The following is a 12,468-nucleotide window of genomic DNA, read 5'->3' on the forward strand; positions in this document are numbered from 1 at the left end:
CCTGTTAGGGGTTTAGTATTATACCGTCATGAAATATACAACCCTCTTATTTACAATTTCATTTGATCAACACCTATTTACAAGGGTCTATTTGATATGATTTTTCTCATTGTTGAAGGCTGTATGGTTGCATATAACTGCTTACATCCACTTTATTTGAACTTGAGTGGATACATGTAGGCGTCTCATTGGCAATCATACCACATCTCCGTATTTTTACAGTATTGTATCAGTACTGTTACCTAATAACAGGACAAAACAAGACAGCAATTTGACAAAACTAAAGACATACATACTTGATTTTACTTCTCTAAAGATATAAACAAAATTTTCATAGTTCGTATCTGAACATGTACACAGCCATGGGAATTTTAAGGGACTATATTTCAGTGTGCATATATTTAGTAGCTAATCTAGCTACTTCCTGTTTATCAGACCGGTACCTTAGAAAAGAATTGTGACAATATATCCAATCTTTTCAAAAACCAAAGACTAACGTCACTAGGAGCAGCAGTTAGTTGTCATAGATACTCTAGATAGGAAGATAATCTGCCACTTTTATAAAAGGGACTACACATAGTTTTTGAAAGGGTATAATCGGTTTGTGCCGAAATTACTTTCTTTAGTCCAGAAACTCATTTGTGCTAAATGGTAATCTCCACCCACATTTAGGACTGGCAGTTATTTGTAGTTTTTATCAACAGCTTGCACTTTTTCTAAATTATATTTGCTTCTTTTAAGACTGACCAAAACTGTTTTTTTACCATTGTGGTTTGATTAAGGTAGTGTATATCAAACAGCTGTTGGAAATATTTTGGACAACCCTCTTATTTACAATATCATTTGATCAACACCTAGTGGTCTTTGGTGGTATCTCGCATAACATTAATAAGGTCTTTTTTAAAAGGCAACTTGAAATTATTGGTCCCATATTTATGTGCTATAGCAAATGTATGGGCTGCTGATCTGCATATATGATAGCAATATATTCTTATGTTTTCAATGACCCCTTATTTCTTCACTCCACTTTATAAGATAGAAATAAATGTTATTCCATATTTTATTGTTTTTTTTAAAGGTATCATAATTTAGACATAAAGACAAAACTAAGTGAAAAAAGTCTACTCTGTCCTGTAAAGTTTGAGATGTTTTTGTTGTTCAATCTTTGTCACTTGTATGGAAACACTAAATCTTGATAACCTACAACAGAAATATTATCACTTTTATTTCAATTCAATTGTTGCAGTTATCATGCATGTAATAGAGAAAATGATAAATTAGACCAGATCTCCACATTAATAATATCAAAACTAGAGGCTTCAATGAGCCTGTGTCACTCACATGATACTTTTATTTACAATTGATGCATGATACAGAAATTGTCCATACCAACCGTCAGTGTTTACCATACAATACAGTACTTCTATACACTGTCTGTATACAGTATTTGTTGGATTTTGTCCATACCTATCGTCGATGTTTGACATAAAATACAATACTCCTATATACCGTATATCAACAGTATTTGTCTATACCTACCGTCGGTGGTTAACATACAATACAGTCCTCCTATATACCGTCTATCAACAGTATTTGTCTATACCTACCGTCAGTGGTTGACATACGATATAGTACTCCTTTGCACCGTCCATCAACAGTATTTGTCTATACCTACCGTCGGTGGTTAACATGCAATAAAGTGCTCCTATATACCGTCTGTAAACAGTATTTGTCTATACCTACCGTCGGTGGTTAACATACAATATAGTGCTCCTATATACCATCTATCAACAGTATATGTCTATACCTACCGTCGGTGGTTAACATACAATATAATGCTCCCATATACCGTCTATCAACAGTATTTGTCTATACCTACCGTCGGTAGTTAACATACAATATAGTGCTCCTATATACCGTCTATCAACAGTATTTGTCTATACCTACCGTCGGTAGTTAACATACAATATAGTGCTCCTATATACCGTCTATCAACAGTATTTGTCTATACCTACCGTTGGTGGTTAATATACAATATAGTGCTCCTATATACCGTCTATCAACAGTATTTGTCTATACCTACTGTCGGTAGTTAACATACAATATAGTGCTCCCATATACCGTTGATGTCTATCAACAGTATTTGTCTATACCTACTGTCGGTAGTTAACATACAATATAGTGCTCCTATATACCATCTATCAACAGTATATGTCTATACCTACCCAGTACCGTCGGTGGTTAACAAACAATATAGTGCTCCCATATACCGTCTATCAACAGGGTATTGCCTATACCTACCGTCGGTGGTTAACATACAATATAGTGCTCCTATATACCGTCTATCAACAGTATGTGTCTATACCTACTGTCGGTAGTTAACATAAAATATAGTGCTCCTATATACCGTCTATCAACAGTATTTGTCTATACCTACCGTCGGTAGTTAACATACAATATAGTGCTCCTATATACCATCTATCAACAGTATTTGTCTATACCTACCGTCGGTGGTTAACATACAATAGAGTGCTCCTATATACCATCTATCAACAGTATTTGTCTATACCTACCGTCGGTAGTTAACATACAATATAGTGCTCCTATATACCATCTATCAACAGTATTTGTCTATATCTACCGTCGGTGGTTAACATACAATATAGTGCTCCTATATACCGTCTATCAACAGTATTTGTCTATACCTACTGTCGGTAGTTAACATACAATATAGTGCTTCTATATACCATCTATGAACAGTATTTGTCTATACCTACTGTCGGTAGTTAACATACAATATAGTGCTCCTATATACCGTCTATCAACAGCATTTGTCTATACCTACCGTCGGTGGTTAACATACAATATAGTGCTCCTATATACCGTCTATCAACAGTATTAATCTATACCTACTTTGGGTAGTTAATATACAATATAGTGCTCCTATATACCGTCTATCAACAGTATTTGTCTATACCTACCGTCGGTGGTTAACATACAATATAGTGCTCCTATATACCGTCTATAAACAGTATTTGTTTATACCTACCGTCGGTGGTTAACATACAATATATTGCTCTTATATACCGTCTATCACCAGTATTTGTCTATACCTACCGTCGGTGATTAACATAAGATATAGTGCTCCTATATACCGTCTATCAACAGTATTTGGCTATACCTACCGTCAGTGGTTAACATAGAATATAGTGCTTCTATATACTGTCTATCACCAGTATTTGTCTATACCTACCGTCGGTGGTTAACATGGAATATAGTGCTCCTATATACCGTCTATCAACAGTATTTGTTTATACCTACTGTCGGAGGTTAACATAGAATATAGTGCTCCTATATACCAAGAGGGATAACGGATCTGCATCTAGAATTTATCATGCTGCCCTTTTTTTGGATTTTTAAAATTCTTGTTATCCCTCAATTTTTACATTAATCCCAAATAATACAACAGTAGTCAATTAGGGGCAGAACACCCATTGTATTATGTTTTCTTGCAGTTATATAAAAAAAAATGTATTTAAGAAAGATGGTATATTCTGGATGATATATTAGCACAACCTTGGTCAATTTGATTTCTCCAGTTACTTAGCGGGCTGTCAATTTTGAAACTAATATTTTTTCACATGAAGAATTTTGTAATACTTTAATTTATTATCAAGTTTGGTTGAAAAGTCTGAATAGTTTCTGCTTTGTTCCAGTAATCAAACATTTTGTTTCATTTGCATCTATGAACATGTTATTCATTTTACACCACTCTTCAACCCTGTATAAATCTTCTTGAACATCATCATTTATATTTTCTAGATGTTTCCCCCTGATTTATGAATAGTGGTGTCATCAGCATATACAACGATATAGGTCTGTTTCACAATTTTTAATGCATAAGGGAAGGTCATTTATAAATAGCACAAACAATAGAGGACAAGGTATAGAACATTGGGGAACACCAAATTTTACATGTTGTTGTTCAGAGTTAACATTACAAATGTATACCTTTTGTTATTCAGGTACGACTTAAAAAAACTAACAGTAGTCTCACTAAATCCATACATGTCGAGCTTTAAACAAAGAAAGTCATACTCTACCAAATGAAAAACTTTTTTTTAAATCTTAATAAAATTGCTAGGTTTAAATTACCATCTTTCATTTCTTGCATCCATGTGTCAATGATATTAATTAAATGTCAAGCTCAATTCAGTATATATTCCAAGTTATGGACAAATGATAATGCTATTAAAAATACCAAATCATAACCAGTGCTTTTCTCTTTTTCTATTTACAGTATATGACTAGGTAATAATTACTTTTTTCAACTATTTTCATACTTTTTTGTTTCCTCTGCTTTTGTATCAAGGGCATAATTGTTTATGGCAAACTAAGCATCTGCATAATCAAACTATTCCTAACTATACTCTACCTCAAATTCTGGAAACTGCAGAATTTTTGTCATAGCAGTCTTATGGTAGCTGAACTATTTCTATTTTTTGTAAATCTGGATTAATAAGTCTTTTGTCACATTCTGGGGCTATAGAAAAAAAAACATCACAGAATTATCAAAATTATGTGTGTATAATGTTTGTGTACAGTCATTCAACTAAAAAAGGACAAAAAATATTTTTTTGTGTATAAATAAATAATTGTGATTTTAATGTCTTAATATTATAAAAAAAACTTCAAAAGATTAAATTTAAATTATAATCTAAACATGAAAGAGCACATATAAATCAACCTTTTACTCAGATTTATATCTAAAACCAGTTATAACTAGCTATAATTCTTTGACTTCACAAATATCATCATCCAATTTTACAAATCAGTATTTATTTGGTGGCACTTCCTGCACACTAAGTATGTTATGCCTTAGGTTTAATTTTGATGCAATCACATTTCAGAAGGTACATGTCTTGAACTGTTTTAATGAATAAATTACAGTTTTAAACTGAGTTTAGGCTGACCTGAGGTCAATAGTCTTAAACAATGTCATCAAACTATCAGTTTTACTGTAATATATTGATATTGTGACATTTATGGGAAAGAGCATATGAGTTAGTCATATTGGTCAATACAATGGAAAGTTTATAGCTGAGACTACTATAACACTATGTGTTATACTAGTAGTCTCAGTTTATAACTATGTTAATGTTAATTATATACATGACATAATAATTAAATCATTTAAAAAACTATTCCAAAGATTTCTCTCAAATCATGTTTACATTTTTTTTAGAGAAGAGACTGTCTGAAATATATTCAGGGGTAGTCCAAATAATTATGACTTCTTAAAAAGCTATATCATGGGGAAAAAGGGGGGGGGGGTCTATTATGTTTTTTTCATACAGGAGGAAGACGTCAAAGCAAAAAAAAAACCCAACAAAACAAAATAAAATAATAGCCTGTCAAGACGTCCTTATATCATAATAATTTGGTCTAATTTTGGGATAATACATTTAACTTCCTTTGATGTCGGGGAGGGGAAAAGTTTTGACGATTAATTATTCTTGAAACTAACCATTATTATTTCTTATTGTTACTTTGTTAAGCGAGCGCGATGTGTGGTTCTCGAGTTATTTAAAAAAAAAAAAGGGGGGGTTGTTACTATATCAAATTTACCCAGTTTGGAGACAATAAATATTTAAAATCTAACCATAAACTCCAATGTTCCTGCTTTTTTTAGCAGAACAAACACGATGGCATTCTCGTCTTTGTTATAATCAATAGTTAACTCATTTCTTCTTCCAGGTTATTTCTTAATCAATTATGATTATCAGCTGTCTATCTATTTACCATGTTTATGTTAAACTGGTCCGTAATTCCATCGTAGTGTATCGATAAGTGAACACAACAGGAATCCAGTTTATTAAACGTTAGCCTGGGGTCCTGGCTACTGATTAGCTCCGCTACATGTTATCGACGCAGTATGATTGGGCCAGGTTTCCAGGCTAATTAAACGTCTGTAAACCGAGGTATATAATATACAAGGTTCCTGAGTCAGTAACCGTAACTATCACCGTGCTTTGTGCGCATGCGCAAGAAACACCAACAACAAGGATAAAACAGGGTACATAGTTCCGTAATTTCGTATATTTTTCTTATCTTCATACTAAAGAGCTCCAAAAGTAGGCGTGCTTAGGTGCACTGGGCGGGTCTAAAAACCGACTCTCGGTGGTTAACGTCTCTCGATGGTTAACTTTAAGTGCCTACCGTATGAATGCATCAAAAAATAAAATTAACAATAATGGATAACTTTAGTAATTATGGATTAAAAATTATGAAAGTAATAGTCAGAGTTCATATATTTACATACATAAAGAAAAAAAATATTAATTTGAAAAATGTTTTTTTAAGAAAAATTTCTGCAAATATAAGTGCAGAACGTAACAGGACTTTGATGCGTCCTTAAATGTAAGCTATCTCAGCAGAAAGGGAGTCAAGGTCAAGTTACAGTAAATGGTTTACGTCACATATTTCGGTAAAATTTTGCTTGCAACTTTTGCTCGTTGATCTATTACTGAAAATCGAAAAGATAATGCATTTATCCCTTTATTTTCTGAAGTATTGTTGAATGAATTCTTCTAAAATATGTGATCATTTGTATAGAAAGCACATAAAATTGTCGAAAAACGTTCTAGAATTTGTCTTTAAAATCGTTAAATTTTAAATTCTAAATAGATTTTCCTTTAAAATGATATATTGGTGATACATGAATTTCAGGTTTGATGGTGTAAAAAAAAAATCACCGACTTCTTTTTTACAAAGTGGTGTTTTAGGTGAACAAAATACCACAAAACGTCAAAATAATTGTTATGTTATCGCTTTGTACATGTTAACTGTAAAATTACGTTTTTCACTACCAACTAGGTGAAAGATTGGTGAGTACACAAAAAAAACGTCGGTGACCATATGATTATTTTAAATCATTAAAAAGGAAATGTATACATCAACAACATATAATTTTTAAAAACTATAATAATTAAAGTAAATCAAATATTTCATAATACCAATGAGTCAAGTTTCCAAACCGAGGCGTCTCAACAAATTCACAATTTAATAACAAAATAATATAAGCAACAACAACAAAAACACAATATATGCTTAATTTGACCTTTTGCCACAATTTGTAATGCATTTCTGTACTTCAATGTTTAATTATTTTGTGCTATAATATCTCGTCTCTCTATTGTTAATATATACCACCTTTGATAATTATTTAGTATGACGATAAATTGTCACCTCTGTACTCATTCTCTGAACAACAAATTTATTAATTTTGTAAAAAATGTTTTTTTCCGTACTCCTAGAAACAAAATTATTATATTAAAATTTACCTGTGTACGTTGTTTTATTTAACGCCATTTTGTCCCAGGTAAGAGTTGTCTTATTGACATTCTTCCTACATCTTTTTATTACTACCTGTAATATACGGTGACCGAGTAGGAAAAAGTCGCTTATTTAAGGAGTTTAATCGTCATTCGGACTATACGGCTAAAAATCACAGTAATGGTAGTTCAAATGTTAAAGTTATCATTTTAACTTGTCGTCAAAAAATCGTACGGTGCAATTTTTGTAAAATGGGCGTTAAAGTACGTTTGTTTATTTGTAAGAAAAATCGAATTTGAACAGTTTTGAGGTCTACGTGGTAAGAGAACCTTCGTAATATGATTCCTGTTATTATATACATTGTTGTTTCACCTTGTTTTAACGATTTCAATTAAAGTTAATTAAAATTAATCCGTTATTAAAGAGTTTTTGTAAAAGTTTAACACTACAAATATTTTGACGTTACGCACGGTATTGGTGCCACTCAGCGTTACACGACGTTCCTAATAAAACGATGATTTTGACGTTGTTCCACGGAAAGTTTCAAACGTTGACCTTATATTCTACTCATGTGAAAATGCCGCTTAAAGTAAAGAGATGTTCGAAGTTGCTTCTTTATATGGTTTTATTTTTTCAAGCCGGTGCAAATGCAAAATTCCATTGAATTAAAACAAAATTTTAGATACTGATACATGAACAATTTTTAATTTGCGAAGAATTGTCTGCAACAATAGCACAAAATTACAATTTGATGTCTTGTAAAATGATTTAAATATATAAAAAGACGATGTGGTATGATTGTCAATGAGACAATTCTCCACAAGAGATCAAAATAACACAGAAATTAACAAAACTGTACGGCCTTCAACAATCAGTTTCTTCTATTTTTTAAGAAGACGTCCCCTATCTTTGCTAGTGAAATTGTAAATATTTCGTTTCTTGTTTCTGTCTCTTTTCCCCAATTACACGTTTATATATGTTTGTTGTAATTTGGTAATTTCGCTCCCTCAATTAATATTCAAATGCTTCTTGATTTGTCTTTGATTATGTGAAAGATGTAAGTAGTATATCGCAAGCTATTTTTTCATAATCTTATTTTATCAATACTTTAATCCTGGGACTATTATACTGTATACTAACGTTAATATAAAAGTCCAAGAATTTGGTTTTATTTAATTTTTCTTAAACAGTGACTTATAATTACATCATAATTCATATTATTTATTTTAACGTATAAGTAAGTCCACAATCTTAACATCAATCCCGATTTTATGGAAAATGTTAACTATATCATTATTTAAAAAATCTCTAACAAAAAACTTTATAAATGTGCATCATGTTTAAAAAAAATACGTGCTCTTATGCTGCCGTTGCCAACTTTCAATAATTTAAAGTTGGTCGGGGTCTAAATTATTTTTTTTTTGAAAGAAAACGTTTTCATTGATTAAATTTTTAAAATCAGGATTGTTTTACCAGGGAAATAATTAAGAAAATTCATTTTATATAGGAATTTACACATTTTGCACATAAATCAGGCCGTTAGTTTTCTCGTTTGAATTGTTTTACATTTGTCATTTCGGGGCTTTTCATAACTGACTTTAAGGTAAGGGTTTTGCTCATTGTTGTTTGAATATAGAAATTATTAATTGGTTTTATACGGCCACATCTTCTACTTTATTGTGAAAATGAGAACCGTGATTCTGTATTGAATTGTTTTTGCTTTCGGAAACATATTTTGCAAGCTATCCTTTCATCTGATATTTTTTCACAAACTCAAGCTTCAAAAAAGGGTCGACAATCAATATTTTTTTATTTTTTTTGAATATTAGAATTTGGCAAAGTATGGAAAACTTTTACACAGACCAATTCTACATCACAGATTACCAGCAGTTCGAAATCCGATTTTGAATAATACAACTTTTTTTTTTTTACTAGATGTGATTTTTTTAAGTAACTGCTATACGTGCATGTTTGCATAGTTCAGTTTTTTCTCAAGCGAACAACTACGGACCGTCAGGAATGCATTTCATGCATTTTTTATACTATACAATATTTTTGGTTCCGCGCTTCCATTTTCAACATATAACTGAGTATCGGTTTACACAAAATCTTCTTTGACATTCATCTGATTATTTTTATGTTTTCGGTTTCAATCTTTTTGGTTTCGTATTTACATTGTTTTAAAAGTATAATCAAAGTACTGAAGTACTGAACCTCGGATGACCGCAAGTTCTCGTGGATGGTCACAAGCACTTGTATCAGAAAAAAAATCACATTTCTATACCGTAAAACTGAGGTTTATGTACAGAGATATATTTTTTCTGAGACAAGTTCGTGCGTGGATGATGAATAAATGACAAGGAATTCAACTTCACTGCTTTGATATCTATTATATTGTGGTGATACACATACGTATACTCTTGTTTGTTGTTATATATTATATTTATAATTGTATATAGCAGTTACATGTATGTATAATTTTCATCCAATTATATATCATTCTATTCTACGATTCTAATACAAGTGCAGTACAAGTGCATGGTGGACACTCTTCTATAACAATTCGATTTTTCCAATAGATTGGATTTGAGAAGACATTCATATTTTCCCAAAGAAACTTTCTTGTGATATTCTTCCGCATGCGTTAACACAATTTTTCGGTACGTGTGCATTTTTTAATGCATATAAATATTTGTAACGACATAATATTTTCGTATTATAAATTTCTGTTCTTATGAGTATTCATTGAAGAAGTGATTTTATAACAAGCGATAAGAAATGTTATTTTGCACTCGATGATATCCGCGTATTTATACGATCGGTTACCAGTCAAAAACGAAAGTCAAATCTCTATGGCAACAATACATCGAAATGCCCTCACGGTCATCGCGATGTAAAAATTAAAATTCAAGCTATGTGGCGTTCTGCGAAGATAAAAAAAAAAATCTACTTTACACCGCAGATTGATTGGTTGATTTTTTTTTCTAGAATGAGTTGGGAGTGTCTGTAAATTAATACCTTGGAGCTAGCTGCTACATGCCGCGAGTTGGTGTGCTATCCATCATAATATGTCGGACAACTACTCTCTCACTCTCTCTCTTTCGTACTTTCTCATTTATGGTAAAAGAAAAGTTTCAATTTCAATATACTAGTTTCATCACATGCCTATGTACCAGGCAATTCTGTTGGAGATTCGAAAAAATAATCTTCATTCTGCCACACTACTTCTAAATGTAATAACCTTATTTTTCAAACACATATTGGTTGGTAGATGACTAGGAATTGTTCTACTCACAGTAGATAAAAAATGATCGTTAGCTATACTGAAATGTTTATGACATACAAGTATTTCTCTGATAAAACGTTTTGTTAAATGAGTCGATGCGACAAAAAAAATGATTGCACGTTTTACTGAAATGTTTACGACTAAGGTGTACTTTTTCTCATAAATGTTTTGGGAGAATTTTCATTCATGTGTATAGCTTCGAATCTTTTAATAGCAACGCTAGGAATTACAGATACTATCTGGCTTAGGATGATAATTAAGAAGATCTCACTTTTGATCGCATTTTCTTTTTCAATGTATCTTGCTTTTATAAAGTGGGAGTGTGGTTATTAGTAAGTTATCTCTTTGTTATACCTCCGGGGCCTTGTCTTTATGAAATATCCGAGTTAAATATTTGGACATCTTATATGCATGAATTAATGCAGATCTGTATTTTAATGCATATTAAACGAGAACTTTATTTTATATATCATGAAATTATGTTATGCCAAATATGCAAGAAAATTCGTATACAGTTTAACGTTATTATAACGCGAACGTCAAATTACGGTTACGGGGACATTTCATTGGACATCTTAGATCGTTTCGGATTTTCTAACTGCAAATCAAACAAAAGTACATATCATATCATTTTAAAGGAAATTAAATGTATTTTCCATTCATATTAGTTAACAGGTGTTAAAAAATTGAGATATAGTAGAATTTCGTTTGATAAAAAGCCTCTGAATTATTCTTTATGTTATTTTGTCCATCGGGACATTTTATTGGACACGGGGAAAATGACGATGTTTTTAAAATAAGACCGCAGTTACTTAATGATGACTTCAGATAGCTTCTTCGGGACATGTATAATTTTTCTGATATTATTAAAATCCATTTTCGTCCGTTATATCTGATGAAAGTGAAGACAGAAAAAAAATTTACGGGTTGAGCAGCTAATTGGGACATTTTTTCTCTTTTTTATTTAATCTCTTTTGACGATCTTCCTTCTCTTAAAGTTAAAACCGTCTGTTACTTCATTTTAAGTTAAATGTATACAAAACAATTGCAAAATTTTTAACCATTCTACTTACTAATGAATCCGCACTGGGATTTTAAAGACTCACATAAAACAAAATTGTAACAGCGGGACACCCTTGAAATGACGTTATAGGCATTGAAATGAGCAAAGTTTTTCATTAAAAAATAGACAAAGCACAAAATCATCTATGTTATTGTTTTCTGTGGTTTATTTCCTTTCGAATGATATGCATAACATGGATATTTATTGTATAGGATAAGAGCTTGAATTTGAATAACCCGCCTTCTAACCCATATTTCCAAAGTGACACCAATATCGTGCGCAACGTCTTTGCATTTAACAGAGTTCATTTCAATTCAATTGCATCACTTGTTTTTACACAAAATGTTAAACAATCAACATTTATATGATATTTCGTACCTTTATCAATCAATAATATCAAATTCATTTATCTCAGCATTATTTCAGCAATTCAACCCAGACACAAGTCCTTACGCTCATATGAGGGAGCTATTCGAAGCTCATACACAGCCTCTTATAGATACATATAAACAATGATGTTGTGCTGTATTACTGACATTTAAATACTGGGATATTTTCCTTGGAGCAGTAGACAGTTTGGTGTTTAAAAGAACATTCAAAAAGCATCAATGGGATCAGGTGGCACTGTAGGCATAACAAATTAAAAGTCTGCGCTTGTTAGATAGACCCTTAATTACTAGACATTTCATATTTCCCTTGGTCATAAATTACTGGAAATGGCTGGAATTACAGCAAATAATGCAAATTCACACGAGTAAACAAAACAAACAGCTATGAAATTAGA

At 31.7% G+C, this 12,468-nt stretch overlaps 1 long non-coding RNA gene across 1 annotated transcript; it reads right to left on the reverse strand.

Annotated features, from left to right (window-relative positions):
- Positions 1–281: 281 nt before the first annotated feature.
- Positions 282–5,796, reverse strand: LOC143083159 (uncharacterized). Its single transcript, XR_012980575.1, has 3 exons — positions 5,663–5,796; positions 4,436–4,543; positions 282–1,200 (listed from the first exon to the last, which is right to left on the reverse strand). It is a non-coding gene; the product is annotated as an uncharacterized LOC143083159 (long non-coding RNA).
- Positions 5,797–12,468: the final 6,672 nt, after the last annotated feature.

The sequence above is a fragment of the Mytilus galloprovincialis genome, chromosome 7 (genome assembly GCF_965363235.1).
Source record: "Mytilus galloprovincialis chromosome 7, xbMytGall1.hap1.1, whole genome shotgun sequence".
NCBI lineage: Eukaryota > Metazoa > Mollusca > Bivalvia > Mytilida > Mytilidae > Mytilus > Mytilus galloprovincialis.